Source organism: Alosa sapidissima, chromosome 12 (genome assembly GCF_018492685.1).
Source record: "Alosa sapidissima isolate fAloSap1 chromosome 12, fAloSap1.pri, whole genome shotgun sequence".
Taxonomy (NCBI): Eukaryota; Metazoa; Chordata; class Actinopteri; order Clupeiformes; family Clupeidae; genus Alosa; species Alosa sapidissima.
In genome coordinates, this window is record NC_055968.1 from 11,919,308 (window position 1) to 11,945,285 (window position 25,978).

Sequence of the window (25,978 nt, forward strand, 5' to 3'; positions counted from 1 at the left end):
AAAAGGACAGGCTCGGTCTTCGCAAATCAGAAGATAATGGCAGTGGTGGGATTTGAACCCACGCCTCCAGAGAGACTGGAGCCTAAATCCAGCGCCTTAGACCGCTCGGCCACACTACCCCACAGGGCAAAACCCTCAGAAGGGAAGAATTCCTCACTTCTGTTAGCGAGCTGGCTAGAGAAGACAGGCGACATGACTGTCATTCACCCATTGGTTTTGAGGGCAAAGCCATCTCTTCTTGCACTGCTGGTCATAATGGCAGCGGTGGGATTCGAACCCACCCCCCCGAAGAGACTGGAGCCTTAATCCAGCGCCTTAGACCGCTCGGCCACGCTACCCTGTGTTTTCACGGGAATGAGGAGGCGCAAAGGTCGTAGTGAGACCGGAGGCCTTCGGGGCTCAGTAAAGAGGACTTTAATTAAAGAGAGAGCTCTGCGTTGGCCGGGAATCGAACCCGGGTCAACTGCTTGGAAGGCAGCTATGCTAACCACTATACCACCAACGCCACACTGATGGGGAAAAGCCTTTGCAACAAGGCTAAGCCAAAGTAGGCCTATCAGTCAGGCCCTTTGCAGTCCCGACATATTTTTTAGCCCTGTGAAGCAAGCAGTTCAACAGACTGGCATAGCCTTTGCTAGCTCGGCACAAGAGTAGCAACTTTCAAACCGCAAGGCGTCTCTGGAAGTGGAGGCAACAGCTGTATGAAAAAGCTTGCTCCAATTCGGTCACCTCCAGACACTGCAAGCGGGGCGTGGCTCAGAATCCCAAGACTTGCAGCAAACGCGGAGAGGGACGTCGACATTTGCTCACGAGGCCCTGATAAAAGGACAGGCTCGGTCTTCGCAAATCAGAAGATAATGGCAGTGGTGGGATTTGAACCCACGCCTCCAGAGAGACTGTAGCCTAAATCCAGCGCCTTAGACCGCTCGGCCACACTACCCTACAGGGCAAAACCCTCAGAAGGGAAGAATTCCTCACTTCTGTTAGCGAGCTGGCTAGAGAAGACAGGCGACATGACTGTCATTCACCCATTGGTTTTGAGGGCAAAGCCATCTCTTCTTGCACTGCTGGTCATAATGGCAGCAGTGGGATTCGAACCCCCGCCCCCGAAGAGACTGGAGCCTTAATCCAGCGCCTTAGACCGCTCGGCCACGCTACCCTGTGTTTTCACGGGAATGAGGAGGCGCAAATGTCGCAGTGAAACCGGAGGCCTTCGGGGCTCAGTAAAGAGGACTTTAATTAAAGAGAGAGCTCTGCGTTGGCCGGGAATCGAACCCGGGTCAACTGCTTGGAAGGCAGCTATGCTAACCACTATACCACCAACGCCACACTGATGGGGAAAAGCCTTTGCAACAAGGCTAAGCCAAAGTAGGCCTATCAGTCAGGCCCTTTGCAGTCCCGACATATTTTTTAGCCCTGTGAAGCAGGCAGTTCAACAGACTGGCATAGCCTTTGCTAGCTCGGCACAAGAGTAGCAACTTTCAAACCGCAAGGCGTCTCTGGAAGTGGAGGCAACAGCTGTATGAAAAAGCTTGCTCCAATTCGGTCACCTCCAGACACTGCAAGCGGGGCGTGGCTCAGAATCCCAAGACTTGCAGCAAACGCGGAGAGGGACGTCGACATTTGCTCACGAGGCCATGATAAAAGGACAGGCTCGGTCTTCGCAAATCAGAAGATAATGGCAGGGGTGGGATTTGAACCCACGCCTCCAGAGAGACTGGAGCCTAAATCCAGCGCCTTAGACCGCTCGGCCACACTACCCTACAGGGCAAAAACCTCAGAAGGGAAGAATTCCTCACTTCTGTTAGCGAGCTGGCTAGAGAAGACAGGCGACATGACTGTCATTCACCCATTGGTTTTGAGGGCAAAGCCATCTCTTCTTGCACTGCTGGTCATAATGGCAGCAGTGGGATTCGAACCCCCGCCCCCGAAGAGACTGGAGCCTTAATCCAGCGCCTTAGACCGCTCGGCCACGCTACCCTGTGTTTTCACGGGAATGAGGAGGCGCAAATGTCGTAGTGAGACCGGAGGCCTTCGGGGCTCAGTAAAGAGGACTTTAATTAAAGAGCGAACTCTGCGTTGGCCGGGAATCGAACCCGGGTCAACTGCTTGGAAGGCAGCTATGCTAACCACTATACCACCAACGCCACACTGATGGGGAAAAGCCTTTGCAACAAGGCTAAGCCAAAGTAGGCCTATCAGTCAGGCCCTTTGCAGTCCCGACATATTTTTTAGCCCTGTGAAGCAGGCAGTTCAACAGACTGGCATAGCCTTTGCTAGCTTGGCACAAGAGTAGCAACTTTCAAACCGCAAGGCGTCTCTGGAAGTGGAGGCAACAGCTGTATGAAAAAGCTTGCTCCAATTCGGTCACCTCCAGACACTGCAAGCGGGGCGTGGCTCAGAATCCCAAGACTTGCAGCAAACGCGGAGAGGGACGTCGACATTTGCTCACGAGGCCATGATAAAAGGACAGGCTCGGTCTTCGCAAATCAGAAGATAATGGCAGTGGTGGGATTTGAACCCACGCCTCCAGAGAGACTGGAGCCTAAATCCAGCGCCTTAGACCGCTCGGCCACACTACCCTACAGGGCAAAACCCTCAGAAGGGAAGAATTCCTCACTTCTGTTAGCGAGCTGGCTAGAGAAGACAGGCGACATGACTGTCATTCACCCATTGGTTTTGAGGGCAAAGCCATCTCTTCTTGCACTGCTGGTCATAATGGCAGCAGTGGGATTCGAACCCCCGCCCCCGAAGAGACTGGAGCCTTAATCCAGCGCCTTAGACCGCTCGGCCACGCTACCCTGTGTTTTCACGGGAATGAGGAGGCGCAAATGTCGTAGTGAGACCGGAGGCCTTTAATTAAAGAGAGAGCTCTGCGTTGGCCGGGAATCGAACCCGGGTCAACTGCTTGGAAGGCAGCTATGCTAACCACTATACCACCAATGCCACACTGATGGGGAAAAGCCTTTGCAACAAGGCTAAGCCAAAGTAGGCCTATCAGTCAGGCCCTTTGCAGTCCCGACATATTTTTTAGCCCTGTGAAGCAGGCAGTTCAACAGACTGGCATAGCCTTTGCTAGCTCGGCAGAAGAGTAGCAACTTTCAAACCGCAAGGCGTCTCTGGAAGTGGAGGCAACAGCTGTATCAAAAAGCTTGCTCCAATTCGGTCACCTCCAGACACTGCAAGCGGGGCGTGGCTCAGAATCCCAAGACTTGTAGCAAACGCGGAGAGGGACGTCGACATTTGCTCACGAGGCCCTGATAAAAGGACAGGGTCGGTCTTCGCAAATCAGAAGATAATGGCAGTGGTGGGATTTGAACCCACGCCTCCAGAGAGACTGGAGCCTAAATCCAGCGCCTTAGACCGCTCGGCCACACTACCCCACAGGGCAAAACCCTCAGAAGGGAAGAATTCCTCACTTCTGTTAGCGAGCTGGCTAGAGAAGACAGGCGACATGACTGTCATTCACCCATTGGTTTTGAGGGCAAAGCCATCTCTTCTTGCACTGCTGGTCATAATGGCAGCGGTGGGATTCGAACCCACGCCCCCGAAGAGACTGGAGCCTTAATCCAGCGCCTTAGACCGCTCGGCCACGCTACCCTGTGTTTTCACGGGAATGAGGAGGCGCAAAGGTCGTAGTGAGACCGGAGGCCTTCGGGGCTCAGTAAAGAGAACTTTAATTAAAGAGAGAGCTCTGCGTTGGCCGGGAATCGAACCCGGGTCAACTGCTTGGAAGGCAGCTATGCTAACCACTATACCACCAACGCCACACTGATGGGGAAAAGCCTTTGCAACAAGGCTAAGCCAAAGTAGGCCTATCAGTCAGGCCCTTTGCAGTCCCGACATATTTTTTAGCCCTGTGAAGCAGGCAGTTCAACAGACTGGCATAGCCTTTGCTAGCTCGGCACAAGAGTAGCAACTTTCAAACCGCAAGGCGTCTCTGGAAGTGGAGGCAACAGCTGTATGAAAAAGCTTGCTCCAATTCGGTCACCTCCAGACACTGCAAGCGGGGCGTGGCTCAGAATCCCAAGACTTGCAGCAAACGCGGAGAGGGACGTCGACATTTGCTCACGAGGCCATGATAAAAGGACAGGCTCGGTCTTCGCAAATCAGAAGATAATGGCAGTGGTGGGATTTGAACCCACGCCTCCAGAGAGACTGGAGCCTAAATCCAGCGCCTTAGACCGCTCGGCCACACTACCCCACAGGGCAAAACCCTCAGAAGGGAAGAATTCCTCACTTCTGTTAGCGAGCTGGCTAGAGAAGACAGGCGACATGACTGTCATTCACCCATTGGTTTTGAGGGCAAAGCCATCTCTTCTTGCACTGCTGGTCATAATGGCAGCGGTGGGATTCGAACCCACGCCCCCGAAGAGACTGGAGCCTTAATCCAGCGCCTTAGACCGCTCGGCCACGCTACCCTGTGTTTTCCCGGGAATGAGGAGGCGCAAATGTCGTAGTGAGACCGGAGGCCTTCGGGGCTCAGTAAAGAGGACTTTAATTAAAGAGAGAGCTCTGCGTTGGCCGGGAATCGAACCCGGGTCAACTGCTTGGAAGGCAGCTATGCTAACCACTATACCACCAACGCCACAATGATGGGGAAAAGCCTTTGCAACAAGGCTAAGCCAAAGTAGGCCTATCAGTCAGGCCCTTTGCAGTCCCGACATATTTTTTAGCCCTGTGAAGCAAGCAGTTCAACAGACTGGCATAGCCTTTGCTAGCTCGGCACAAGAGTAGCAACTTTCAAACTGCAAGGCGTCTCTGGAAGTGGAGGCAACAGCTGTATCAAAAAGCTTGCTCCAATTCGGTCACCTCCAGACACTGCAAGCGGGGCGTGGCTCAGAATCCCAAGACTTGCAGCAAACGCGGAGAGGGACGTCGACATTTGCTCACGAGGCCCTGATAAAAGGACAGGCTCGGTCTTCGCAAATCAGAAGATAATGGCAGTGGTGGGATTTGAACCCACGCCTCCAGAGAGACTGGAGCCTAAATCCAGCGCCTTAGACCGCTCGGCCACACTACCCCACAGGGCAAAACCCTCAGAAGGGAAGAATTCCTCACTTCTGTTAGCGAGATGGCTAGAGAAGACAGGCGACATGACTGTGATTCACCCATTGGTTTTGAGGGCAAAGCCATCTCTTCTTGCACTGCTGGTCATAATGGCAGCGGTGGGATTCGAACCCACGCCCCCGAAGAGACTGGAGCCTTAATCCAGCGCCTTAGACCGCTCGGCCAAGCTACCCTGTGTTTTCACGGGAATGAGGAGGCGCAAATGTCGTAGTGAGACCGGAGGCCTTCGGGGCTCAGTAAAGAGGACTTTAATTAAAGAGAGAGCTCTGCGTTGGCCGGGAATCGAAACCGGGTCAACTGCTTGGAAGGCAGCTATGCTAACCACTATACCACCAACGCCACACTGATGGGGAAAAGCCTTTGCAACAAGGCTAAGCCAAAGTAGGCCTATCAGTCAGGCCCTTTGCAGTCCCGACATATTTTTTAGCCCTGTGAAGCAGGCAGTTCAACAGACTGGCATAGCCTTTGCTAGCTCGGCACAAGAGTAGCAACTTTCAAACCGCAAGGCGTCTCTGGAAGTGGAGGCAACAGCTGTATCAAAAAGCTTGCTCCAATTCGGTCACCTCCAGACACTGCAAGCGGGGCGTGGCTCAGAATCCCAAGACTTGCAGCAAACGCGGAGAGGGACGTCGACATTTGCTCACGAGGCCCTGATAAAAGGACAGGCTCGGTCTTCGCAAATCAGAAGATAATGGCAGTGGTGGGATTTGAACCCACGCCTCCAGAGAGACTGGAGCCTAAATCCAGCGCCTTAGACCGCTCGGCCACACTACCCCACAGGGCAAAACCCTCAGAAGGGAAGAATTCCTCACTTCTGTTAGCGAGCTGGCTAGAGAAGACAGGCGACATGACTGTCATTCACCCATTGGTTTTGAGGGCAAAGCCATCTCTTCTTGCACTGCTGGTCATAATGGCAGCGGTGGGATTCGAACCCACGCCCCCGAAGAGACTGGAGCCTTAATCCAGCGCCTTAGACCGCTCGGCCAAGCTACCCTGTGTTTTCACGGGAATGAGGAGGCGCAAATGTCGTAGTGAGACCGGAGGCCTTCGGGGCTCAGTAAAGAGGACTTTAATTAAAGAGAGAGCTCTGCGTTGGCCGGGAATCGAAACCGGGTCAACTGCTTGGAAGGCAGCTATGCTAACCACTATACCACCAACGCCACACTGATGGGGAAAAGCCTTTGCAACAAGGCTAAGCCAAAGTAGGCCTATCAGTCAGGCCCTTTGCAGTCCCGACATATTTTTTAGCCCTGTGAAGCAGGCAGTTCAACAGACTGGCATAGCCTTTGCTAGCTCGGCACAAGAGTAGCAACTTTCAAACCGCAAGGCGTCTCTGGAAGTGGAGGCAACAGCTGTATCAAAAAGCTTGCTCCAATTCGGTCACCTCCAGACACTGCAAGCGGGGCGTGGCTCAGAATCCCAAGACTTGCAGCAAACGCGGAGAGGGACGTCGACATTTGCTCACGAGGCCCTGATAAAAGGACAGGCTCGGTCTTCGCAAATCAGAAGATAATGGCAGTGGTGGGATTTGAACCCACGCCTCCAGAGAGACTGGAGCCTAAATCCAGCGCCTTAGACCGCTCGGCCACACTACCCCACAGGGCAAAACCCTCAGAAGGGAAGAATTCCTCACTTCTGTTAGCGAGCTGGCTAGAGAAGACAGGCGACATGACTGTCATTCACCCATTGGTTTTGAGGGAAAAGCCATCTCTTCTTGCACTGCTGGTCATAATGGCAGCGGTGGGATTCGAACCCACGCCCCCGAAGAGACTGGAGCCTTAATCCAGCGCCTTAGACCGCTCGGCCACGCTACCCTGTGTTTTCACGGGAATGAGGAGGCGCAAATGTCGTAGTGAGACCGGAGGCCTTCGGGGCTCAGTAAAGAGGACTTTAATTAAAGAGAGAGCTCTGCGTTGGCCGGGAATCGAACCCGGGTCAACTGCTTGGAAGGCAGCTATGCTAACCACTATACCACCAACGCCACACTGATGGAGAAAAGCCTTTGCAACAAGGCTAAGCCAAAGTAGGCCTATCAGTCAGGCCCTTTGCAGTCCCGACATATTTTTTAGCCCTGTGAAGCAGGCAGTTCAACAGACTGGCATAGCCTTTGCTAGCTCGGCACAAGAGTAGCAACTTTCAAACCGCAAGGCGTCTCTGGAAGTGGAGGCAACAGCTGTATCAAAAAGCTTGCTCCAATTCGGTCACCTCCAGACACTGCAAGCGGGGCGTGGCTCAGAATCCCAAGACTTGCGGCAAACGCGGAGAGGGACGTCGACATTTGCTCACGAGGCCCTGATAAAAGGACAGGCTCGGTCTTCGCAAATCAGAAGATAATGGCAGTGGTGGGATTTGAACCCACGCCTCCAGAGAGACTGGAGCCTAAATCCAGCCCCTTAGACCGCTCGGCTACACTACCCCACAGGGCAAAACCCTCAGAAGGGAAGAATTCCTCACTTCTGTTAGCGAGATGGCTAGAGAAGACAGGCGACATGACTGTCATTCACCCATTGGTTTTGGGGGCAAAGCCATCTCTTCTTGCACTGCTGGTCATAATGGCAGCAGTGGTATTCGAACCCACGCCCCCGAAGAGACTGGAGCCTTAATCCAACGCCTTAGACCGCTCGGCCACGCTACCCTGTGTTTTCACAGGAATGAGGAGGCGCAAATGTCGTAGTGAGACCGGAGGCCTTCGGGGCTTAGTAAAGAGGACTTTAATTAAAGAGAGAGCACTGCATTATCCAGCATTGATAATTGCTGGATGGCAGAAAAGTCTGCTCTTGCTCTATTAAAATTAGTTGCTCCTTTTTTGTAAGACTTTGGGTGTGTTCGAAACGGGTAAAGTTGCTGTCTTTTAAGATATCTAACTGGGGAGCAAGGCAGCAAGTGCGGTTCGAAACCGAAAAAACAAATTCTGCTGCCTTTTAAGATATCTTAGAATTCCCAAATAACGGTCATTTTTGAAGGCAGCATCGATGCACACTTCATGCTGCCTCCTACCCATAATCCCTTGCGGCAACGTCTGAAACAGCTGTGAAAGGTAAACAAACATGGCGGATGACATCAGTAATGGCTGCTGAATCTGTTTAAAATGTAATTTGTGTGATCTTATTTTGCTTAGATTTGCAGATTACAGATTAGAAATAAACAATTTACTATCTGATTATGCCATTGTTGTAACCATTAATAGCGTCTGGTCTGATATATATGCCGGCCGTAAAACTAATTTATACCGTTAGCCTGCTAGCTTACGTAAGCTAATTTAGTTTAACGTCAGGCCTTTGCTAACATCATACCGTAGTGTTAACCAAAGATTCTAGAGTGCTACGCTCATTTTTAAAAGATGCATTTAATCCAAAGTCATGTCTAGTGAGACAGCTCTCTATGTAGGGAGGGAGGCAGTAGGCAGCTGTCTCCTGTTTGGAACACACCCTTTGTCTAATCACTAGTGTGCGAACCACTTACAGCTTCATGCCACTAGATAGCGGCATTTCACTGCACGTTTTTTGGATGGAAAAGCAAGCAGTGAAATGGCGTCATCTGGTGGCCGTGCAGCGCAATAGCGCCTTGAAATATTTAAATATTTAAATCACAGGAAATTACGGTAGAAATCTTTTTTTTTCTTACTAATTATTAAATAAATATAGTTGAACTACATGAGTCAACTAGCTTTCATAAAACAACTATTTCGTAGCCTATTATATCACAAATAACTTTGCTTGTTGTACCAGTTAACAGAAATACCTGTTTTCCTGAAACCTTTTCATCTGAGAATTTTTCATCTGACTCCGCTTTTCCTGAGACCTGACTCCTTTTCATCTGCCCCCCCCCCATAGACTTGAATGGAGGCTGTGATGTCATAATGGCCTAAAGCCAGCTGCGCTTGTTAAGCTCCCAGAGTAGTTCCTGAGCTAATCAGAACACTGGCACAGGTGTCACAGGCACAGGTGTGTTATATCTCCAGAACGGCTTGACACATATGCTTCAAATTTGGTACAAGTGTTTGTATGGACACAAAGATGAAGTGAGTTGATGTTGGAGGTCAAAGGTCAATTCCATGAATACTCTGAGCGCGATATCTCAAGAATGCCTTGACATACATGCCTGAAATTTGGTATGAGTGTTTGTATGGACTCAAAGATGAAGTGAATGGATGTTGGAGGTCAAAGGTTGAATGTCAAGGTCAAAAACACCTTGAGTGTTATATCTCAAGAACGCCTTGACACACAAGGTTTTTTGGTACGAGGGTTTGTATGAACTCAAAGATTAAGTGATTCAATTTTTTTTTTCCAGGAATCTCCCCACCAACATTAAGCCAGCAGCTTTCCATCCACTATTGTAATTCCTCTGGCATTTCATTTCTAGTTATTATTATTATTGTTATTATTATTTTGTAGCAATCTTAATGTGCTAGTAAGTGGGCAAAAGGTGTTTAAAATGCTTTCCAACTTTTTGGTGAGGGAACACACATTCTCCAAAACTGATTAGGATATATAACCTCTCTCAAACCATTACACTCCAACAAGGACATAGCAAAATACTATAAATGTAGCGAAGTAGCCTACAAAGATGTCCATGGCAGAGAAGAGAACTTAAGCGAAATGTCCCAACCAAGTGTAACCCGCACGACGAGGGAAGGCCTGTGCTTGTGCAGGAACAGTCTAGTTCTAAACTCTAGGTTCAAGAGGAGACTGGCTTATACCCAGGGGGCAAAACACCCGTTTTTTACGAAATCAGACATGGGCTGCTGTAAAAGGTTGTCATATAAAAATGAAATCTATGATGTCTGAGGATCACAACCTAGGTGGACAACCCGGTCAACAAGCTGCTGGAAACTTGTAGGATGTGTTAAAAGTATGCATGTCCCCCCCGCAAAAAAATAGCTTTTGAAGCTCTTTGCAGTTCCCTATGGCAGCTAGCAGCCGCGATCAAATGCCATCATCCATAACTGCTTTCATATCTCTGCTATATATCATTTTAGTTGTGAAATCTACAGCCCTACCAACACAACGGGAATACAGCTTTCAAACGATATCTTGATTGTACAAGCAGTATGAAATATAGTTGTGATTATGTAACGTTACATTGAAAGACTTTGAACTTCTGTTGCTAATTATCCATGTTTCTCCACTAGCACTAGTTCTAGCTTAGCCTGCTGCAAAGAAAATAGTTTTGATTGATCAAATAGTTTTACGTATACTACTTACCGAAAAGGTGATCTTGTAAAACAGTCCATAAATAAGATATCAGTCGGTTCTGTCTTTGTATCCTTGCACTTTTACTATGCACAAACTTAGTCCACAAACACATCAAAAACACAACGTCTTCTTCTGCAGTGGTGCACGATTATGTTAACGCTACTTCCTGTATTGTTGAAAATCCCATGTAAAATAGGCTAGGCTACTTGGATTTTCATTTCACCACTAGAAGGCAATAAATAACCACTTATTGCTGCTGTGGACTGCAAAGACATCGGCAGCGATAAAATATCGAGAAGCTGGCGAAATCAAGGTTGAGAAATTTCATGGTAGCCTAAGTGCTTTTCAATTTTCATTATAAAACAATTACAACCCAAAACAGAAAAACCTGGGACGTTGTGTAAAATGTGAATAAAAACAGAATGTAATAATCTGCAAATCTCTTAAACTCATATTTACTTGAAAAAAGGACACAGACAGCATATCAAATGTTGAAAATGACAAATTTGACTATTTCATGAAATATATATTTTAATTTTGAATTTGATACCAGCAACATGTTTCAAAAAAAGTTGGGACAGGGATAACAAAATGCTGGAAAAGGTGTGTAATGATAAAGAAAACTAATTAGGGTAACTGGCAACATGATTGGGTATGAAAAAGAGCATCCCAGCAGGGTCTCTTAGAAGTAAAGATGTACGGGTATTCATCACACAAATGATGAAACAATGCCATTTTAATGCTTCTTAAGATGAAATTGTGAAGTAGCCTATTTGGGGGGTCCATCATCTACAGGACAAGGGAAGGAGCTGAAAAACACATTGGATGGTCGTGGTCTTCTGGACCTCAGATGGCACTGCATCAACACCAGACCTGTTTCTACACCTGTCATTGTAAAATTCTAACAACCAAAAGCTTGTTTAAAATGAACTGAGGTAACATGGAAAAAGGTCCTGTGGTTAGACCAATCAACATTTGCCATTGTTTTTGGAAATCATGGACTCATCTGGGCTAAAGAGGAGAGGGCCTATCCATGTATCCAACCTATCCAACTTGTTTTAGTGCTCAGTTCGAAACCCAACATCTATGACTGTGTGGAGGAGCATTAGTGCCTACAGCATGGGCATCTTGCACATTTGGCAAAGCACAATCAATTCTGAAAGATGTATACAGGTTTTGAGCAACATATACTGCCATATCTATTCTAGAGAAGACCTTGAATATTTCAGGAAAACAATGGCCAAATGAATTCTGCACATATTTAAATAGTATTTAGAAAGAGTCCAGGTGCTAAAATGGCCTGTCTGCAGTTCAGATTTGTCAAATTAGGTGCATAATGGAATGGAAAGCATGACTAAGAATACCCCATACTGTTGAACAACTGAAATCGTGTAGTAATGACTATTTGCTAGAGTTCATTCTCAAAACTCTAGCAAATAGTCTCCTCAGTTCCTAAACATTTACAGAATTTTGTTAGATGAAGAGGTGAAGCAGTACAGTGATAAACATGCTCCCGTCCCAACTTTTTTTGAAACATGTTGCTGGCATCAAAATGAACATATATTTTCCATGAAATAGTCCAAATTTTCATTTTCAACATTATGTTGTTTGTGTCCTTTTTGCTGCTAAATATGGGTTTACGAGACTTGTATATTATCACATTTAGTTTTTATTTGCATTTTGCACAACGTCCCAACTTTTTCTGTTTTGGGGTTGTATTTCAAGTCGCTATTAATATGAACACTATAATAATGATGAATCAGACATTTTGGATGGTCTCTGGATGAGGGCCAAGCATTTTCAATTCCATCTACACAGCCTGCCTGGCCTGTGTCAATGGCCATGGCAATATCATGTGGTTGTGTTAAGGGTTGTCAGAAGAGCTGCTCCTGTGCAAAGAGGGCAATTCCATGCTACATAGGATGCCTTTGCCAGGGGCCTGAAGAAGAGCAACAGCTCTGTTGAGGGGGACCTGGACAGGGTGAACCAGCTGAACCACTTCTACAACAGGTTTGACTGCCCTGCTCCAGCTCCAATGGCAGTGGTCTGTCCACCACCCCCTGCTGACTCAGACATTGCTCTTGTTTGCGTGCCTGCCCTACCCCCACCTCCCAGTCTCTCCAGCTCTGCATCCCAGTGACACCCAACAACCTAAGCCACCATCACCTCACGCCCTGCCCCCACCTGACGCCTCCTTGCCTGTGCCTGTTGAGGTGTCCACGACTCTGGCATCCTTGACAGGGACATCAAGGAGGTGGTCATTCCCCAGCCCCCATGCACCCCCACACCCCCTCAATACCAGTGCAACACTCACCTCCACATCACAGGCTATCATACCCCCACCATCACTGGATATTGCACCCCTCCCCCTCATAGCGATCACGAACAATGAGGTGACAATGACTTCAGTCAACAGCAATCGCACACAGATCCCAGATGCACCCCTCCCCCTCCCCACACCCCCCATCATCACACCAGATCAAGTAAGAATTCAACTAAAGAAACCCCAAGAAGGCCTGACAGACTGTGTCCAAGGCTACTCAAGGCCTGTGCTGCTGAACTGGGGAAGCCACTGAAGCACATCTTTAACTTGAGTCTACGCCTCGGACAAGTTCCAACACTGTGAAAGACATCAAGACATCACTTCATTTCTCAAGTCCTAATATAGATAGATAGATAGATATAGTTTTTTCTATAGTTTTTTATATTACCTTGCCTATACTCGCTGATATGTCCATACTTATTTTATGCTGGTCTCTAGACTTTATTCTTGCACTGTTGCACTGTTGGACTTATTCATTTGCACCATCACCATGACACTCACTCACACAGAGCACCTTACCTTTCTATGCACAGAGAATCACAGGCTCAGTCCCTGCCTCAGTCATTGCAAGCGCCTGTTGATAAATCACTGTTTTTAGAATTGATTTAGATTAACTGTTATTAAGTATAATTTGTATTTTAGTATATTCTTTATCTTCTACTGTCCTTATTGCTTAGTTGTTTTTTTTTATATTATATACCATTAATTTCTTTTTTCTGCTGTTAGTGAATGTGTGTGTGATGTCTGTATGCTACTGAGACCTTGAATTTCCCCTGGGGATCTATCTATCTATCTATCTGCTGAAACACTACAGAGCAGCAACAGCAGCAGTGACTCTGAAAACAGCTAAACAAATGGTAAAAACATTATTACAGAAATTAGTTATCACCCTGAATTGTAATCTGTTTGCCTGTTTCATTAATTGTTTTTTGTTTTGTTTTACAAATTGCTGCTTAATGTAACTGTTTTAATCAGTATTTTTTTTAAAAAAAACTACTCCACACATGACTCCTGTGTGTTTTAGTCTTTCAACATTTAGTTGTCTATCTTACACTCCAAACACCTGGATTGAACTCCAGAATAACCCGCCTAACCCCAAATCCTGAAATCCTTTTTTTTAATTTCGATAGAATAAATAAAGCTATCCCACTTGTGAAAGAATATTAGAAATACTAGACATTATAATACAAATAACAGATCTTGCATAAATATGCAAACTATGTAGGCCTACTGTATAGAAACAGAGCTGTACTACAATTCACATCAGTTAACAGATTAACAGTAAACCTTTCTTGGATCTTGTTTGACTTGATAGGCAATCATAGGCTTGAAATTGAATTCCCTCTAAATGTGTTAATGGGTCTGAAGTCTGGTTAGTAAAATGATCAAAATATTATTTCATCTGTAAAAGTTAACTTCACATGGTATTTTGTTTATTTTAACAACAAAGGGAAAAGAATGCTACCGAATATAATGGAATGTTCTTTAAATATGTATAAATATATTTGTATACCTATGAATTAAGAGGCATTGTTAACTCTTACATTCTAATTACATGTACAATCAAGGCTCCAGATGAAAGCCTATCTTCCACTCTTTTGAAAGGTGTGCTCAGTTTGTTTCTAGCATAAAGTATCAGGGAGATATGGCCCAGGATTCATGGATATAATTAAACCTTTTTAGCATGATTGGGTGATTCCGGGGAGTTAAAGCAGAATTTGAGGTAGCATTGTTTTGACCCTAATTGCAAGTTTCCAGCAGCTTGTTGACCGGGTTGTCCACCCAGGTTGTGATCCTCAGACATCATAGATTTCATTTTTATATAACAACCTTTTACAGCAGCCCATGTCATCTAAACCCCCTTTGCCCCCTGGGTATTAGGTTATTACTAGACCACAGTTCAATGACTCACCCCAAGACAACACACCACTCTCAAAGATTCTTCTTTAAATACAAAATATATTTATTTTAACATTCAAATATCATTCAATTCACTCTATGCAATCATTTATTATTCTATTCTAAGGTAGCAGTGGAAATATAAAAAACTATTGTAATATATATATATTTACTATTTCATTTGACTGTATTATTGATATTCTATTTAAAATCTATTTATAGTCTATTTAAACCCTATTTGATATACCCTTTATTTATTGATCTATTTTAATCGTTATATGTTATACTATTTTATTTGACTCTATATTCAATTTATTACTATTGCTACTTATTTGATTTATATACTTATGGCGTTAAATCACTTTTTCTTATACAATAAAAATACAATTCTTAACATATAACTATAATATCAGTTTATCAGAAGTGCCGGCACTTAGGTAACTTTTCATTAAATAATTCCCTTGAGATCTCTGAACTTAAAATAACAAAATAAACATAAACCCCAAAAATAAAAGAGAGTGCACTCAAAATGAATAATTAAATAAAAAAATAGTGGTGGATGTAATTCCTTAATGTCACAGTCCGTGGGTGTGGGTGTATTTGCCCAGATCCTACCACAGTCACTGGGTGGAAAGTGGATGAAGGCAGGGGTTCAATTTCTGGGAATATTGCAAGGAAGAATGGCTATGAGGATGGTCCAGGGAAGGGTATCACAGCAGGGAATTCAAGGTATCCAAGGCGTAGACACAAATGGTCCAGGGAAGGGTATCACAGCAGGAAATTCGAGGTATCCAAGGCGTAGGTCAAGGAGTGGTTGAAAGGGTAATCAAAAAAACAGTCTGTACAAAATTGTACAGAATACTAATTAATGCAATGGATCTCCTTCTTAATCATTTCTATAATAAAACTATCATAGGCATATCATAACCATAGTACTGAGGTCAACCAAGTTCATAAAATGCTAAAGTTCAGAATATTATTTCCATGAATCCATTTACGTTACCAGTTTGTTTGGTTGCTATGGGTTCACATGGTAACCGCAGAGCGCAGACAGCTAACCAGCACTTTGGCTTCCCAGAATAACAAACACAGGATACCTTTTTTTTTTTGTTTTAAATCCTAAATTGTTTGTAACGTCATACATTATAAAATCGATCTCATTAAGAGGTTGTCCTGACTGGTTTTTAAAAAGTATATCACTCACGAAAAATACATTAGGGTGTATTTAGGGTCATTAGTCTCCAGTGTAGGTGGCTTAGCTTAGGTTAGCACAACATAGAAAAAATACGATTACAAGATAAACATTAAAAAAATTACTAGCTCACCAGGATTCAAGTGATTAATATGTTTCGATCTGTTACGATTGTCCAACGAGGTCTTTGTTCAGGAAGTGGTGTATCTGTAACAGTTATCAGGATAATAACGTTGTCTTTGTTAAGTGACTTGGCAACCTACATAATAAATAATTATTTGGGGTTAGCGACTCACCAGGATTGAAGCTTTTCGATCAAAAGAAATGTGTTTGATTTCTGTTTGGTCAATATTATTCTTGTTTTGATTAATATTCTTCTTCTTTCTTTCTGTATCGTTAGTTATCCGTTCCGACGTCTGTCTCTAATTTGTAGTAGCAGTTGTTTATTATTATTTGATTGTTTGAGCCTGTCTCGTGCGCCCTCTAGGGGTCACCAAAGAATTATTGGTACATCACAATGGGCAAGTTGGCTATCCATGTGGGTTACACAAGCACTAGCGAAGAGGTTGGTAGCCAGGAAGACCAGCCAATACTTATACATCCCTGGAAGAACTTTTCGAAATGGTTGGATGCAAAAACAACTCCTTTCGGATGCACTGCTGCAAGCTCTGCGCACCCAAGTACCACGAGCTATGGCTTTCAAAAGCTCGCAGTGAAAAAGCTAATTGAGGTAAGCTGAAAGTTTGTTACTATCAGTCGATTACTGACAAAATATTATAGTAACCAAGTAACGTAGGCCTACTAATGGTAAATTTGCAATGTATGCTAATATAATAAGCTAATATAAGCTAGTTATCTGAGCTTATATTATTGCTATATGCAATATTTGTAAGTTAATTGTGCAAAGCTATATTCTACAGCTAGTTGATAAAGCATGTACTAAGAGCAAGCATGATCCTGTCTGTGTATGAGAGTGCGTGCACCTGAGTGGGGCAGGCCCTGGGTCCAGGTAATAGGCCCAATTACCAACTATCAGCCAAATGCTGTTTAAAATGAATTTACTTGGACTATGTCATCAATAATGCTACTTTTCAGTCATGCCAGCAGCTGCTTGTGGTCCTAAAACATCTTTAAGTGGCAATATTCTGGTCTGCTCAACATAACTGCATAGACCAGTGAAGCTCCCTAACTTGTAGTTTGACCTTCATTCATAAACTTCAAGTATGCTATTTAATACAGCGGAGGTCCTTGATAGTCTGAGCTTGTAGTTTGAGAGAAATAATATGAATCTCAATCTGTGCCTGTGCATACATTTTCTCCACAGAAGAAACACCCAACCCGTCTATAGAGATACACACAACTTACTTAAGCAGCCCTCAAAAGGAAGTCATCCAATGAAGGTTCTTTGGTCCCACCCTCCAAACAAACCAAGCATTTTTTAATCACCTGGATCAATCATTCATTTTGACAGCACTAATGTATACTGTATATAAACATATACAAGGATTATTGTCACTAAGCCTGCCGTGGGTACACCAATTTTGTTATCTTACATCCGTTGCCCTCACAGATTCCTGCACCTAAGCTTGGATGTAAGTTACATTCCAATAAAGGTTATTGATAACATGCCTCTGAAGTTTGACTTTTTGCACCATTAATACTTATCGGCAACTAGTCATCATATCTCCGGCTCCATGAAACACATGTTAATGCTCGATACTACACATATATAATTCTGTAATGTATTTGCATTGTACTAAAATTCGCTCATTTTTTAATGGGCATATATGCGGCTGAAACAGGTAACTAGTGCATCCCAAATTTTAATGTAACATTATAGTCATTATGGCCTTTAGGAAAATGATTTTTGGGGGAGGTGGGGTAGTACACTATAGGCCCCTGTGGCGCGGCCTAAGCTTTTGTCCTTCATGCCATTTTTTTCCCTTACATTACTTTTACTTTTATACTTTAAGTAGTTTTAAAACCAATACTTTTACATATTTACTTAAGTAAAAAGCTTAGATTGATACTTCAACTTCTCAACTTCTTTCTTTCAAGCCTTCCTCAAAGTGTTTTTCATGTAGCTAGTTCTTTATACACACACTTTCTCTCACACCATATCATCTGATGTTCTTTGATAAGCCTCACACGTATTACTATTGTGAAGCCAAGTAAGGCTGCACTAGAATTACTGCCCTGCTTTTCCAGTATGGTGGGGAGAGATAATCAATTATTATTTGATGTCTTAAGTCTATGTATAATTAAAGTGTATTCTATTAGGCATTGCTGAACATACTGAAGAGCCCTGGACATTTTTGTGTGGTATGAAAAAAAAAAGGTTTACAAAAAGGAAATGCAATTGCCATTTAAAGGTAAACTATGCAGTATTGGTAATTTCCTTACAGTTTTCTCGGTTTTTGCATCTTTTTTGCTGGCTCTGTCATGACGAATGTCTGAGAAACTCCATCGCTACCTTTTTCTAGCCGATCCCTGGCGTGTGTATGTGTATTTGAATTCAGTAAAGCAATTCGTTACACTCGTACTTCCTGACACCGAGGCCGTTGGCCCGCCGGCCCACAGTTGCAAGGGTGGTTTTTACGCTCACAGGCGCTAGGGGGAAGCACGACGGCATTCAACCCGAAAAAAGTCATATAACCATTCCAATGACTCTGAAGCTGTTAAATGAAGTTAAATTAAGCTAAAAAAAAACTTGCATATTAAGCTAAAAAACCTTTAATAATTGTGTAACTAACATGAAAAATTTAACTTTTCAAAGCCACTTAAGCACAAAACTGAAGAATTCACTAGTTGCTGTAATCAGTTAACATGTGTACTGGGAAGAAGAAACATATAGAAGCTCTCTTCAAGGGAAAGTATAGAACTGTCTCAGCAGTTGTAAGACATTTCAGATATATAGCTTTATCATCTCCTCTGATCATTCTTTTTTCTTATAAATGAAAAAAATGTTATTTTTGGTTCATTTCATTTTGTATCCATCCCAAATTGGGCAGATTTCAGAATCCATAGCTTGTGAGTACCTTTGCCTGCCACTAGATGGCACACGTGTTGTTTAAATCAGTGTTTTCCAGTGTTTTTTCTGGGGACCCACTTTTTAAAAATGACAGACCCATTTCACTTCAGATCTAACATGCAACCTGCATGCAACCACCCATATTTAATTTATTAGACAACATAAATTGTGCTGGCGACCCAAATAAAATCTCCTGCCCGACCCAGTCTTTGGGTTTAAATTGCAATGCAGACCCACAAAAATCCACTGTATACTGTACTTCCTATTGCAAAGAAAAAATCTTATTTCCTTATGATAGTTGTGATGGTGAGTTATTCTATACTATAGCTATATAGTTATTCTATACTGATACCCTCAGCCAAAATTCATCAGAGTTGATGTGTGAACAGAATGAACAAAATTAACTATGGCATACAGTATGCAGGGACATTCCCTGGGTCAATATCATTACTTATTCCAACCAGGAAATAGCATGTGGATTGAGGGGGTTTTATTTTTATCATTTGTCATGGTTTTCTAAACACTGTGTGCTAAGCTCTGTCCAATTTATCCTATCCCTGAACATGGCAAGAAAGATATGAACTACTGGACATGAAACTCCTGGATGCCTCCCTTTCCCTTGGAATAAACAAAGTATCTATCTACTTTATGAGTTACATGTATTGCATCTATTACCTTTTAAAGTTAAATTACTAAAATATTACTGTACTAACCATAACAGAACAAATTCCAATGGAAATTGGTTGAATGTACCAGTATCATCATGTACAAAACATTAGCCATTTAATGGTTAACTAAACTGCAGTGCCTGCTATCTAGATATCAACAAGACTCACACAGACTGTTATCTCTATGAGTACTCCGGACTCTCTGACTCATGGGAGAGCCCAAACAGCAACTCTCGTTATAGCGCTGGCCTCCCACTGTCTGACGGATGTCTGGGGGCAGGCAGGACGGAGAGTAGAGGCAGAGACTTTCTAATGAGGAGACACAGCACTGAAAAAATCCTCCATAGAAAGGCATGGGGTTAGTTTGTAACGCCAATATGGCAGTTGTTTACACATATTCTGTGACATCCCGCCAAAAGTCGACATTTGAATACATCTTGCCAATCATGTAATGTGTTGTGAATACATTGTACCAATCATGTGTTGTGATCTCGCTGCTGGAGCGAGGTTGGTGTTGTGAAGCATTGTGCACGCGCAGTTCTGCCCGAAATAAATGCGTTGCAATATGGCCGTTGAGTGGAGGGACTTGCCTAAAAGGACTTTGGTAGAGGCTCTTAGCTCTGATCTCCAGCTCCCCCTCCCCTTCAACAGGGCCTCTGCTGAATGTTGTCTGACTCGGGATGCACAGCAACGGGCAGCCAGACTTCAAAGCCCCCTGGTGCGGGACCTCCCCGGCACCTCAATGGGGACGATACCTGGTGATTTAGAGAGGATGACTGTAGGTACAGGCTCCAGTAGTGACCCTTCATTGTGACTAATGGAGGAAGAAATTTGTATAAAGTGTTTTTTATTGGGATTTGTCTCCTTTGTATCTTTTTGCCTGCAGTGTTCCTCCCTTGTAAGTTCATTGGATGAACGTGTCTCCAGATGATTGACTAAAATGAAAGAGGCTGTAGGTTTTGGCACAACAGGGTCCTCAGATGTAAGAGTGTTCACTGGCATTTTGTTTGTCACACAGTTTTTTCCATCAACAGCCATTCCCTTGTATTGAACCTCAGTTGTTGTCTGAACCTCACTTGTCTGACTGAAGTTTAACTGTTCTATGAACTGTAAAGAAAGGAAAAGGAAAGAAAGAAAGTCTGAATGAGTTGACTGAAAGGCGTGTGTGTGTGTGTGTGCGTGCGTGCATGCGTCTTTATGGGGGGTTGGCCCATCTAAAAGATTTGGCCTAAAGGATTGACCCTGACCAGAGCCTGGGACTCTCTAACTGCAGGATGTTAATCGCACAGGTATGGACAGACACATCTGAGACATGGCGGCGTGATGGATGTGACCACTTGGATGGCACCAGACAATCAACAACAGCAGGGCTCTGCATGAAATAAAAGCATCTCGTAGTGTTTAAGAAGGTTGCTGAAAAACACAGTTTACCTGCAGTACAGTAGGGATTTCATCTGATTCATTGTGTTGAGACTTTAGCTGATGGCTGATTTGGTCCTTTTCTTTCTCATCACAACAAGAAAAGTGGGATGCTGTTTAGAGGTTACACTGCCAAGCATTGTGCAGACTCTGGATGTGACTCAAACAGGAAGCTGGTGAGTGGCGTTTTGGTGAGGGTAAGGAGGGGGATGGAGGCTATCATTTGCCCCCCTCTCTCTCTCTATTTTCTTTCTCTCCTGGAGACCGCCCATGATGTGAGAAATTCCCTATAGAGGTGAAAAACCACACCTCACCTCCCTTTAACTTAATGTGTCCATGCATAATCTCTAGAGCAGTGCTCTTCATGATTATGACTCTATGCCTATGTGGTGGCAACCTGAATACCTTTATTGTATGTGATCATGCGATTGAATTATATTGTTTTATGTGATCATTATTTATTTAATATAGTACAATTAGGATTTTTTATAGGTGAGAGTAATTCAAAGGTGAGCTCTGTCCTCAATTGGCAGGCCTATGATTGTGTCAGGCAATCATGTGAAAACTCTGTGCCCCCATTTGAACTGATAATCTGTGAACAAACCATCTATTTCCCAAGGATGAATTAGAAAGCCTGAAGGAATACCTCTCAATGAGCTGTAGACATTCTAGACATTCTACATATTGAGCTCTGCATGTTAATAATAACGCTTAGGGGAATGACTGTAGCGTCACTGTAGCGACAACGCTCATGTTTATTTCATTACTAACAAGACTTCCACTTCAGCTCTTAAGCCACACATTCCTTTAGCTGCATCTGTCAAGTGCCTTTTAATCTCTCTCTCTCTCTCTCTCTCTTTCTCTCTCTCTCTCTCTCTCTTTCACACACACACACACACACACACACACACACACACACACTACAACACACTCTCTCCTCAGTTGGTTTGACATAGATGCACCCAGGAGGGAATGGGAATGGGGATAACGTGTCTTGTCATGGCAAGCACCTTTTTTAGGATTGCAGCTTCCTTCAGGCAACGTGGAGAAAGCTGGTTGTTTGTTTAACTTCTGAGTTCAAGTCCACATTCGTGTTAAAGCAAGACTTTTTTTAAGGGGAATATAGACATGTGCAATGTGCACTGCATGTACTACACTCCCATTTAACTCCATGTAGACACATACACACACACATGCACACACACACATACGCACGCACACACACACACACACACACACACACACACACACACACACACATACAAATTCAATCACACATGCACACACACACACACACACATGTGCACAGCACACTCGCACACATGTGCCCATGACATGGAGGGCATTTAATGTTTGCAGTGGTCACTCACTTTGCAATTTGACTAAAATCCTGTGAGATGGCATTCTTGAAGTAGTTGTATAAACAGAGAGAGAGAGAGAGAGAGAGAGAGAGAGAGAGAGAGAGAGAGAGAGAGAGAGAGAGAGAGAGAACTTGTGGCCTTCAGGGCTCGCGTGGGTGGGGATGGGGCTAGAGATAGCGATGGGGATGGGGCATCGTGTCCTCCCCCTACCACCATCCAGCCCCCCCACCTCCCTGAGCGCTGGCATAGCAGCCTCCTCAGAGACCTCAAAGGTCAGCCCCTTCCCCTCACCTCCCTGGGGGTCTTCTCCCGGCTGTCAGCTCAGCTAAGCCATCACTCCTCACAGAGAACCACAGTCACCAGAAGACTTATTATCTTTTCATGGATCATTTGTCCGGCGCTGGCGTCAACGCACAGTTCTTCCAAGAAGTCCTTTTTTTGCAGAAACCCCCAAAATAGTGTGCATTTGTATGCACATAAACAGATACCTTTTAATGGTCTGGACCTCACTGAAATTCTACCAAGCACACTTGGAAATGTTAAACTTTCTTTTAAATGATACTGGAAAAAACACAGGCTGCACTGAACTGGGCAGTATCTGTTTTAATGTTTGCATATAGAATATTGTCCAACTTGTGGTTGACTGTAAAATGATTGTTATTGTAGGGTGCAATCTGATCAGCTGCCTTTTCTGTAAAGTAAAAATGTTTTCTCCAGAATTAATGTTTAAAATGCATTCTACTGCTATACTATGTATAGCATCTTTCAGGAAATCACCATCAGCTGCATATCTGGCACACAGAGTAGATCAACGCTATTAATACATACAGGAAATACTGTAGACTTCTCATCTCTTTGACACAAAACTTGGACACAGGACAGAAGTATAGACATACCACCTTCCTCTACACTGGCACACTCTATATTGACACACTTTACATTGCATCGATGCATTCTGACTTTGCTTCTAAGGCACCTCTCTTAAGGGTCCCCCTGCCATGTAATGACCACTTTGTGCTTTTTAAACTAGAGGGCAGGACTTTACACACCCAGTTTGTCTCTTTGTCTGTACTCATAACCAATTAGTCTGACTAATTACCCTCTTAATTGACCCAATTTGACTCCTCCTTTAAGGAAGTGGCTGATTGTTCAAAGGATTTTCAACAGCTACTCTTTAAGGCCGGGTGTTGTCTCCAGAGCTCTCTGGGCAAGAACCTAAATCCTCACCCCCAAAAGTGTTGGGGAAACATGTAGTGTCCAGCTAGAGAGCCTTCTCGTTCTTCATGCACTCGTAGTGGAGTGGTTGGGGTGGCCCGTTTGTTTTGGAGCGGCGAAAAAAAAGAACCCAAGAAGGAACCAAGTCCTTTAAGTTTCCCCCGAGGACTGCATTCAAGGCAATCTGTGAAACAGATTTGTCACTGAGAGGCAGGCCTCAGCACAAGCAGGGCCCACCCCACACACACACACACACACACACAAACACACACATAAACCTCCTCTCACTGTATACTCTGCACATTTCACAGAAGAATGCTTTGAGTGCTGCTCCAGCAGGATCCACACTCTGAATGCATGGCTTAAACAGTGTCATAACCTCCGTCCATCAGCTCGAGAGGAAATGCAGGGTCTGATGGCTAAATATAGCCCCAGTCTTTGCTAAAGAGAGGCCGAAGCTAAAGCTTTAAAGCAGAGAAGGAGAGAGAGAGAGAAAATACTGTTGCATCTAATTCACTAAGGTTATGGGTGAATTGTAGTTTTTGGCTGCAATGTCTCTGATGTCATCTCAACACACACACACACACACACACACACACACACACACACACACACACATACACACACACAAACGACCAGTCCTCGAGCCAAGGACTTCCTAACTCCAGTTCCAATTTTCCATTGTGAGTGCACGAGCGCTAAACAGTCTCAGACAACACCACTAGCAGTAGTGGGCACAGGTCACGCGTCCCCATCCTTCCAATATCCCTTTAATGAGCACTCGAGCCCAACGGGAAGACCCTAACGTCACAGAAAAAATCTCAGACGAACCCCTCTGTTAGCGGGTCACTGGCTTCTCAAAAGTGCCAGAGCTGGCTGGCTCCAGGTCTTTTGATTGCCTTGTGTCTAATGAGCCAAGCATGACACAATACCCCCCCCCCCCCCCACACACACACACACACACACTTATACACACACACAGATGTATGGTCCATCACTGCTATGGCCAAGTCGACTGAACTGTTCTCATCTTGTCTTGGTTCTCTGAGACATCGTCATCAATGTTCTCCCTCTCTGCTCCTTGGCACCTTAGCACAAACCCTCCATGATGTCAGATGACTGTAGGGGTTCTGTGAGCACACAGGTGAAGACAGACAGGGGAGGGCATGGAGAGTAAGAAGAGGAAGATAGAGGGAGAAAGGGAGGGAGGGAAAGAGGGAGAGATGAGAGGAGAGGAGGTCACAGTCCGAAGATCAAACAGGTAATCCCCACCTCGTTACAGCGGTCACCCAGCTCAGTCTGACACGTCTTTAGCGACAGCCTTAAAACAGCCCAAACAGAGAGCAGCACTTAGCCAACATTAAACTTGGTTAAATAAAGAAATGGCGTCATTATGGCGCTCACAGACATTCCTAACACTTTTATAACATGATCGAACAATCAGATGTCATGTAAATAATCTTGATGAGCAGCTTGGCCACCTTGCTAATTCACAGTTCACTAGTTATTTGGTTCTGACTACACCATGCTGCCTCAAAGAATAAGCCCATCAACTGACCTGCAATTGAATTTTCTGTCTCATTAAATATACTTGCTTCGGCTGAGTTCCTAAATTGACCTTTCCCGCTGAGAGGCGGTCTGCAAAGGACTTTTCACGCACACCACTGTGCTGATGTAATTCTGAGTGAGTAAAATCTAATTGTCACCCCATGGGGCAGCAACACAGCCCACTACTCTGACTGCTCTTTGTGTGTGTGTGTGTGTGTGTGTGTGTGTGTGTGTGTGTGTGTGTGTGTGTGTGTGTGTGTGTGTGTGTGTGTGTGTGTGTGTGTGTGTGGACGTGTGTGCATGTCTGTGTAAGTGAGTGTGTGTGTGTGTGTGTGTGTGTGTGTGTGTGTGTGTGGACGTGTGTGCATGTCTGTGTAAGTGAGTGCGTGTGTGTGTATGTGTGTAGAAACGTGAAGAAATCATAGTATGCTGCTAGAATTGCGAATTTGTCCATCACAGAACATCCCAGGTTGGATAAAAGGGGGATTCAGTGATATTCAAGCAGCATGCCAGCTGTGTAACTTGCTGTTATGTTAGAACAGTAGCTTAGCACCGTGGTGGGGATGTGAATGTGGGGTTACGGCCTTCACTATGCGGACGCTTTTAAATGTGCTCTTTCACCGTCAGCAGTACTCTCCTCCATGGTATTTACAAGATGGTGCTGTGAGCAGGGTAACTGGGAGACCCCTGTGGGCCGGCGTGCTTACGGGAAGTGCGGTCGAGCCGCTGTCGTAAAAGTCGATGCGATGGTGGGGGACGGAGCGAAGTGGAGGTGAGTGAGGAGAGAGCGGTAGTGCAGGCGGCTTTGGAGCTGCCGTATCAGATTCCACATGCACTCTGTGATTCAACATCCAGGGTTTATCACTCATGCCCCCCCTTACCTCCCTCTCTCTCTTTTGCTCTCTCTCTGTCTTTCTCTCTCCTCCCCTTCCTCTCTTCCCTCGTGCCAATTTAAATCTGCTCCCAGGGATTTCCAGGTGTGATCAGCCTTCTCGTTTATACTGTAGGTATACAGCACTGTACAATGGTGACTTTCTCTTTCCCCTCTCCTCAGCCA

The 25,978-nt window shown here is 44.7% G+C and overlaps 1 long non-coding RNA gene and 19 other non-coding genes across 20 annotated transcripts; all 20 read right to left on the reverse strand.

Annotated features, from left to right (window-relative positions):
• Window positions 1-37: 37 nt before the first annotated feature.
• trnal-uag lies at window positions 38-119 on the reverse strand. Its single transcript has one exon. It is a non-coding gene; the product is annotated as a tRNA-Leu (tRNA).
• A 137-nt stretch (window positions 120-256) lies between these two features.
• On the reverse strand, window positions 257-338 carry trnal-aag. Its single transcript has one exon. It is a non-coding gene; the product is annotated as a tRNA-Leu (tRNA).
• Window positions 339-433: 95 nt separating this feature from the next.
• On the reverse strand, window positions 434-505 carry trnag-ucc. The gene has a single exon. It is a non-coding gene; the product is annotated as a tRNA-Gly (tRNA).
• A 749-nt stretch (window positions 506-1,254) lies between these two features.
• trnag-ucc lies at window positions 1,255-1,326 on the reverse strand. Its single transcript has one exon. It is a non-coding gene; the product is annotated as a tRNA-Gly (tRNA).
• Window positions 1,327-1,679: 353 nt separating this feature from the next.
• Window positions 1,680-1,761, reverse strand: trnal-uag. The gene has a single exon. It is a non-coding gene; the product is annotated as a tRNA-Leu (tRNA).
• A 314-nt stretch (window positions 1,762-2,075) lies between these two features.
• trnag-ucc lies at window positions 2,076-2,147 on the reverse strand. Its single transcript has one exon. It is a non-coding gene; the product is annotated as a tRNA-Gly (tRNA).
• Window positions 2,148-2,500: 353 nt separating this feature from the next.
• Window positions 2,501-2,582, reverse strand: trnal-uag. The gene has a single exon. It is a non-coding gene; the product is annotated as a tRNA-Leu (tRNA).
• A 292-nt stretch (window positions 2,583-2,874) lies between these two features.
• trnag-ucc lies at window positions 2,875-2,946 on the reverse strand. Its single transcript has one exon. It is a non-coding gene; the product is annotated as a tRNA-Gly (tRNA).
• Window positions 2,947-3,299: 353 nt separating this feature from the next.
• On the reverse strand, window positions 3,300-3,381 carry trnal-uag. The gene has a single exon. It is a non-coding gene; the product is annotated as a tRNA-Leu (tRNA).
• A 137-nt stretch (window positions 3,382-3,518) lies between these two features.
• Window positions 3,519-3,600, reverse strand: trnal-aag. Its single transcript has one exon. It is a non-coding gene; the product is annotated as a tRNA-Leu (tRNA).
• A 95-nt stretch (window positions 3,601-3,695) lies between these two features.
• trnag-ucc lies at window positions 3,696-3,767 on the reverse strand. Its single transcript has one exon. It is a non-coding gene; the product is annotated as a tRNA-Gly (tRNA).
• Window positions 3,768-4,120: 353 nt separating this feature from the next.
• Window positions 4,121-4,202, reverse strand: trnal-uag. Its single transcript has one exon. It is a non-coding gene; the product is annotated as a tRNA-Leu (tRNA).
• A 137-nt stretch (window positions 4,203-4,339) lies between these two features.
• trnal-aag lies at window positions 4,340-4,421 on the reverse strand. The gene has a single exon. It is a non-coding gene; the product is annotated as a tRNA-Leu (tRNA).
• A 95-nt stretch (window positions 4,422-4,516) lies between these two features.
• On the reverse strand, window positions 4,517-4,588 carry trnag-ucc. Its single transcript has one exon. It is a non-coding gene; the product is annotated as a tRNA-Gly (tRNA).
• A 353-nt stretch (window positions 4,589-4,941) lies between these two features.
• On the reverse strand, window positions 4,942-5,023 carry trnal-uag. The gene has a single exon. It is a non-coding gene; the product is annotated as a tRNA-Leu (tRNA).
• Window positions 5,024-5,762: 739 nt separating this feature from the next.
• trnal-uag lies at window positions 5,763-5,844 on the reverse strand. Its single transcript has one exon. It is a non-coding gene; the product is annotated as a tRNA-Leu (tRNA).
• A 739-nt stretch (window positions 5,845-6,583) lies between these two features.
• On the reverse strand, window positions 6,584-6,665 carry trnal-uag. Its single transcript has one exon. It is a non-coding gene; the product is annotated as a tRNA-Leu (tRNA).
• A 137-nt stretch (window positions 6,666-6,802) lies between these two features.
• Window positions 6,803-6,884, reverse strand: trnal-aag. The gene has a single exon. It is a non-coding gene; the product is annotated as a tRNA-Leu (tRNA).
• A 95-nt stretch (window positions 6,885-6,979) lies between these two features.
• On the reverse strand, window positions 6,980-7,051 carry trnag-ucc. The gene has a single exon. It is a non-coding gene; the product is annotated as a tRNA-Gly (tRNA).
• Window positions 7,052-14,592: 7,541 nt separating this feature from the next.
• Window positions 14,593-16,148, reverse strand: LOC121678006. Its single transcript, XR_006021131.1, has 3 exons — window positions 15,976-16,148; window positions 15,813-15,886; window positions 14,593-15,326 (listed from the first exon to the last, which is right to left on the reverse strand). It is a non-coding gene; the product is annotated as an uncharacterized LOC121678006 (long non-coding RNA).
• Between the last annotated feature and the right edge of the window lie 9,830 nt (window positions 16,149-25,978).